Raw genomic sequence first — 7,720 nt, 5'->3', positions numbered from 1 at the left:
AGCTTTAGATTATGAAATTTGAGAAATTATTTGTGATTGTCCATTTATGCCTTTGATTAGAAACGAAGTCGGGGAAGATATTCCAAAACCTTCACGGGAATAGAATGAATTGGAAAAGAGAAATGCTACTCTAAAATCCAAAGTTATGAATGCATTGTTTTGTGCACTAGATAAGAAAGAATTTCATAGAGTATCTAGTTGTGAGAGTGCTAATGAAATTTGGCACAAACTTGAGGTTGTTTATGAAGGCACAAATCAAGTGAAAGAGTCTAAAATTAGTAGGTACACTCGGCAATATGAATTGTTCCAAATTGAACAAAATGAGAGTGTGTATTCTATGTATACTAGATTTACGGATATAGTGAACACTCTAGGAGCCCTAGGAAAGACTTTTTCAAATAGCGATAAGGTTAAGAAAATTATTAGGTCTCTACCTAAGGAATGGAGACCAAAAAGGACTGCCATTGAGGAAGCCAAGGATTTAAATATCTTACCCATTGATGATTTAATTGGTTCTCTTATTTCTTATGAGGAAGACTTGGAAGTCGAAAGAGGCAATGAGGAGAAGAAGAAAAACATTGCTCTCAAAGCCTCGAAACATGAGAGTGATGAGGAAAGCGAGCTGGATGAGGAAGAGATGGATATGCTGGCTAGGAGGTTCAGAAAACTTTTTAAGAAATCCGGTGAGCGAAGAAAATTTAGAGACCTCAAGAACCGAAAGGAGAAGAAGGAATTAATCAAATGTTATGAGTGCAAGAAGCTTGGCCATATAAGAACGGAATGTCCTCTTCTCAACAAGCTCAAGAAGAAAGCAATGGTAGCCACATGGGATGATAGCGATGAGGAAACAAGTGATGATGAAGAGCATCAAGAAATGACAAATCTAACTCTCATGGCAATTGGAGATGAATCAGATGATGAACTTGATGAGATAAATGATCTTTTTACTTATGATGAATTATATGATGCTTTTAAAGAATTGCATGATAATTGGATAAAAATTGGTAAAAAGAATGCATGTTTTAAAAAGAAAATGGTAGAGCTCAAAAATGAAAATGAATCTCTAAGTGCAAAGATTACATGTCTAGAATTAGAGAATAAAACATTGCATGATAGAGTTGCATTATCAAATGAGAAACCTAGCACTTCACATGAGCATCTAGAATCATATGTAGATGACTTGAAAAATGGAAAGGATACTTTACAAAAATGCAATGATTCATTAAATGAAAAGATTAAAGGACTAGAGTTAGATAATAAAATGTTGCATGATAGAATTGCATCATTTAAATGCAAACAAAGTACTTCATATGAGCATGAAAAATCACATGTTGATGAATTGATGAAAGAAAATGAAGTGCTTAAGAAAAAGAGTAATGAGCTCAACGAAATTGTGTTAAAATTCACAAGTGGTCAAAAGAACTTAGAAAAATTACTAAGCACTCAAAAATGTATGTTTGAGAAAGGAAGACTTGGGTATAAGCCTAACTTGAAACAAAAATATTATAAAAATTATTTTGTTAAGGCTACCTCCACAAGTGATCATAAGATCGTTTGTCATTATTGTAATAGAAATGGTCATATGAGTTTTAGATGTCCAATTAAGAGAAATGTATATTATGGAGTCAAGTGTATTTGGGTTCCAAAAGGAACCATTGCTAACACTCAAGGACCCAAGAATATTTAGGTACCAAAGGAACCATTGCTAACACACAACTTGAATATTTTTTGTAGGTACCACAAACAAGGAATGGTGGAGAGTTCCTTGATGAAGCTTGTGAGGATAATCATTTGAGCATGATCTAGGAGAAAAAGATTAGGCAAGATGATTTAATTGTTTTGGTAATAATTCTTGCCATATTAATTTTGTTGAATGGATCATGATAAATGGATAATAGCTTAAATTTGTGAAAGTATGCTTGTATGTTTACATGATTGAATTATCATCCGGATTGGGGTCAAACTATAATTTTGGAAAATAGTTCACTCAGTCAATGTAGCAAGTGGCTATCCGGATTCTGACAAACGAAAGTCCGGATTTTAGGCAGAATCTATCCGAATTGAAAGCGGAAATCCGGATCCGGACAAACGGAAATCTGGTTGTTGGACAGTAAGCTACTGAGCATAAGCGGAAATCCGGATTTGATAAAGTGGCAATCCGGATGTTCAAAAATTTAAAATTGTGGCTGTAATGGTAACATTACGCGGAATACCGGATGTTCATAACCGGCAATCCGGTTATGACCAAAATGTGCATAACGGCTAGTTTTTCAGCTCAAACTATATAAACTCAAAACCAATTCATTTTTGGCAATCCAAGCAAGCAAGAACAAATGCACACAACATATATTGAGCTTCAATTTCGTAACTCATAATTTATTAAATCATCTTTGTTCTTCAATTTGTATATCCACTCTTAAAAAGAGATTCATTGTTGTATTTTTCATTTCTCATCAAATTGTGAGAGTACAAGTGTAAGAAACACTTGAGGTGAAGAGATTGGAGATATAATCTCTTGTTGTAAAGGTTCATTGACACCTTGAAGTCAATTGTAAACGTTTGAAGCCTTGGAAAGGCTTGGATAGTGAAATCCTCAAGCCCGGTGTGCTTGGAGGCGTGGACGTAGGCGGGGATTGCCGAACCACGTAAAAATCCTTGAATTTGCTTTCTCTTCCCTTGCTCTTTAATTATTGTACTTTGATTGAAGTTATTGGTTTCAATTTTTATTAAGACATTAGATTGCTTGTTGTGTGGATTTGCTATGATAATTTTTAAAATTCCAATTCACCCCCCTCTTGGGTTGCCTAGTTAGTATTTCAGTCATTAACTATAAGTGTTTGCATAAAATAAGGCTCAATAAAGGCAAAAAAAAAAAAAAGGGCGGGTAGCTTTAAAGTTTGATATAAGCAAGACCTATGATAGGATTGAATGAGGTTTCTTAGAAAATGTTATGGAAAAATTAGGCTTTTCCCCTAAATGGATTGAGTTGATAATGAGGTGTATCTCGACAGCATCTTTCTCCATTCTCATTAATGGCGCTGCAAAAGGAATGATTCACTCATAAGGGGGTTTGAGGCAAGGCTACCCTCTGTCTCCTTATCTTTTTATTCTCTGCACAAAAGGCTTTTTAAACTTGTTGCAATAGGTATAATCAAAGAAGCTAATTCAAGGCCTAAATTTCAGCAGCAGCTTGTTAATCGCCCACCTCCTTTTTGCAGATGATAGCCTTATCTTCACAAGGGTTGATATGGAAGAATGTAAAAGGCTGAAAAAAATCTTTGACAGCTATGCAACTGCATCGGGACAAATCTTTAGCTACAAAAAATCCTCTATGTTCTTCAGTGCAAACACCTAAGCCAAGCAAATGGAGGAGATCAAAAGCATATTCCAACTTAATGTGGTATCTAGACATCAGAAGAATTTAGGGCTGCCATCTATGGTGGGAAGGAAAAAAGTAAGCTTCTTCAATTACATCAAGTTAAGACTGCTGAATAAGATATCCAACTGTCAAAAAAAAAAAATTTCAAGTAGAGGAAAAGAAGTGTTAATCAAAGCAATAGCCCAAGCAACCTCTGCTTATGCAATGAATGTGTTCAGAATTCCAATGGGTCTATGTGCTAACATCCAAAAGGAAATAGCTCATTTTTTGTGGGAAACAAAAAGAAATCACAGAGGCATTCACTGGTCTAAGTGAGAGGGAACGTGCAAGTCAAAAGAGAAATGAGGGATGGGATTTAGAGAGTTATCTAGCTTTAACCAAGCTTTATTAGCTAAGAAAGGCTGGAGAGTAATTCAGTTCTCTAACTCCTTAATGGCAAGAGTTCTCCAGGCTTAATATTTTTTAAAAAATAGATTTTTTGAATGCAAACTTTTGATGTAAGCCATCTTTCATATGGAGGAGTATCCTTTGGGGTAGACAAGTGCTGCAACAATGATTGACATGGAGGATAGGATGTGGACATCAAGTCAGAATTTACAACAGCAATTGGGTTCCTAGACCTTTAACTTTTAAGATTTTGTCAACACCAACCCTGCCTTTAGATACCTCAATCTCTTTATTGATAGATGGAGAGTATAAGTGGAATGAAACTCTAATAAAACAACACTTCACACCTGAAGGCATAGAGCACATTTTGAAGATAATGCTACCAAAAAGCTTGAGGCCAGATAAGCTCATATGGGGCTTTGATAAGCATGGTAACTATGATGTGAAGAGAGGATACTAGGTGGCTTTAAAGTTGAAATTCCCAGACTGGCCAAGTACTTTAAAAAGAAAATCATTCGAGTGGCATACAATATGGAAACTGGATCTTTCAGAGAAGATAAAGATTTTCATGTGGAGGGCAGCCAAAATCTCCCTCCAACAACCGAGAATCTCTTTGAAAAAAAAAAGGTTTTGTAGCAACCTTGATGTTTAAGATGTGGTAAGCATGGCAGAATACCACCCATACCCTTTTAAACTGCAAAGCATCCAAGAAGACATAGAAGATCATTGATTTTGCAGATAAAATGAACCTCTTTGCAAATCAAGATCTCTTGGGTGTGTTCCAAGCTTTGACTGCAAAAACGAGTAGGACAAAGATGGAGTTATTTATTGCAATTTGTTGGGCCAATTGGCATTCAAGGAATCTCTTTATCTTTGAAGGAAAGAAGAAAGATGCCCAAGTATCATTGGCTAAAGCAGAAGCCATTGTAGAAGCTTATAGGAAAATTAAGCCACCATCACTGCCTTCCCCTCAAAGCCAAACCGCTTTAGCAGAGCAAACTTGGAAACCCACACTAGCAGGGTGCTTAAAGATAAACATGTATGCATCAACAAATAAACAGAACAAGGTGGCATGTTTAGGAGTTGTGAATAGAGACTCTAGAGGAAAATTTGTAGCAGTAGCTCAAAAATAGGAAGGGTTCTTTGGAGATGTTCTTGCAGCAGAAGCAAAAGCAATTCAGTTGGGTTTTAAAGTTGCAGAAGCTGCTGGATGCAAGCCTTTGATAATTGAATCTGATTGCCAAGAAGCTGTAGACCTAGTGTTAGGGAGAAAATGCTGTAAAGCTTAAGTCGATTGGACTATTTTAGATATTCAAGAAAGACTTAAAAGGATGAACGACACCACAATTCAGCACATTTCAAGACTTTGTAATGATACTGCCCACTCAATAGCCAAGCTGGCTCTAAACAATGCATAATCAAAAGTGTGGACTAAGAAGTGTCCAACTCAACTTTTGTATTTATTCTCAAGTTCGTTTTAATGAAAGCTAAGTTTTTCTATTAAAAAAAAATATTTATCTTCCCACAAATATGGGTATCTAAACGTGGATATCTGTTTAATAGTGGGAGAAAATTTTTGACAGAGTCTCAATAGACATTTGAATTAGATTACAAATATATTCATATAGATGTAGAACATCATAAACAATTCAAAATATAAACGTGCAAGAAAATAATTGAGGTACAATTAAAAATAAACGTGTTAACAAACACTGCTAATAACTTAAATTTGCAGACTAATGCTATTGCAACTTTATTAAGTTTACTATTTATTAATAGTTTATATGTAATTTGAGAAATTCGGACCAGCCACAACTAACAATATCAAAATTCGAGATTGCTTAATCATATGACCTCTTAAGTACTTGTTGACTGAGAACCAAAATAATTTCAAAGATTGAAATTTTGAAATGGTGTGCCAACAACAAATTCCTTGGAAAGAATGAATTCATCCATAGAAATGCATCTGTCACAAGGGTGTGCTAGTTTTAAATATATTTCTTTTAAATAGTTATTTGCGTTCAAGTCTTGAGATGAATGAATAAAAAATTAACTTAGACTTGACAGGCCTCTACTTGAGGTATCTATATATAGGATCCCTCTATGTTATATTCATGTAATTTACAACCCTCTCACATGAATAGTGAGTGGTGTGGGACCAACTCACTATTCATGTGAGTGGGTGTAAGTTATATGAATGTAACTTAGCATTAGCTATATATATATATGTGTGTGAACTCTCAAATTGGAACAGTTTTCGAGACAAAGGTCGGTGGCCTTTGAATATAAATCCAAAGGCCACCCACCATGTGCAGCCAACAAATAATAAAAAAAAAACCATCGGGGCAATTGGATTTCAATCCAATGGCTCCTGGTGGACTCTCGAAAAGTGATCCAATTTGGTACCTCGGATTGAATCACTGTCCTATATATATAAGTGTTGCCTTAGCCAATTAATCATTTAATCTCTCTATTTCTAAATTAGTACCTAATAACTAACAAAAAAAAAATGTTGCTCATATGATTGAAATCAAGTTTAAACTAACAGTTGTTTGGTATTATTTTTTTATTGGGGACAAATAAAATATTTAGTTCAAATTTAAACAAAAGTTTTCTGAGAATTTGCGGCTTCTCTATTGGTATCAAGAGCTTGCCCTTATAAATATCAACTCTAACAAAATAATTATATATAAAAAAAGAAGAAAATAAAAGTGCAAGTCAAATAAAAATAATAATGAAATTGTACTTTTCACAACTTGAAACAGTAGAACTCGTTCATTATGAAATTTTACACTTTTTTTTATAAGATGAAATTTTACATTATAACTTATAAAACATGTAATTCTCTAGGAATTAATAAATCAACTGAGAATCGTAAGAATTAATAAATAAGTTATGAATTGTAAGCTATAACAAGATTAATACATATAATTACAATCAATTAAAAATTCAATAGAGAACTTTTATGTTTGAAGTCAAGTACTTTATTAGTAAAATTAAATAAATTAAACAATTAAAATTTATTCATCATTTCAGTTTTAAAAATATTATTAGTCAATAATTATAGTAGTAAATTAAGCTCAACCAATCATGAATGGAATTGGGGCTATTACTAGGCGTTATGACTCTCTTTGAAGAACTAGATACTGATATCGTCAAAGAATCCTCTGAATATTCAAATTTTATCTTTTAAATTGTCCTTTAAAGAGAAGGTCTTGGATGCTTATATTTGTATGCATATTAATATAATTAGTTGAAATATACATATGATAATGAATGAATGGAAAAAGGAGTATATTTTAGGACCACCCAAATTTTTTTCTAAAAGCAATAGTTATTGGATGATAAATAAAATTTATGTATGGGGTGGCACTTTTAAAATCTAAGTAAATAGTAATTTTTTTTAATTCAAGTGAAATTCATTAACAAATGCATTTTGCCCAGATCGAGCTACTCAAAAGTCTACAACTAAGTGAAACAACTCGTTTCTTATATCTAAAGAAAAATGAAAAATTTTAAAATATTATTTTATACTTATTGCATAAATGAAGGGTCTTACCTTTTCCAAGAATAATCATCAACTAATAATCAAGGTTTGCTTGTAAAAAGATATAAAAGACATTTATTTATTGTTAAGTACTGGAGAGTGTATGTTTATAAAGGAAAAAAATCATCATTTTACATTTCAAGTCTCACTAACATCTCTACTTTTTATGTAATTAAGTCTTTTAAACTTTGATCGTGCGTGTTTTGTTATAATTTGAGTATTTTATATATTTTGGGATATTTTGATCATTTCAAGATTAACAAGAAATCGAACACCGACACCAACATCATGAACGGATTTAGAAGCCCTAAAAACCAAAGGAGCGACAGAAACCAAGGTTAAAATGGATTCTAATTATATAATGTATCGAACTGATGCACACTCCTAGCTTTATTTGCAATTTGGAG

This window comes from Citrus clementina, unplaced genomic scaffold, assembly GCF_000493195.1.
Source record: "Citrus clementina cultivar Clemenules unplaced genomic scaffold, Citrus_clementina_v1.0 scaffold_7, whole genome shotgun sequence".
NCBI lineage: Eukaryota > Viridiplantae > Streptophyta > Magnoliopsida > Sapindales > Rutaceae > Citrus > Citrus x clementina.
The sequence above is the reverse complement of the archived record's forward strand: the minus strand, read 5'-3'. Positions refer to the sequence as shown.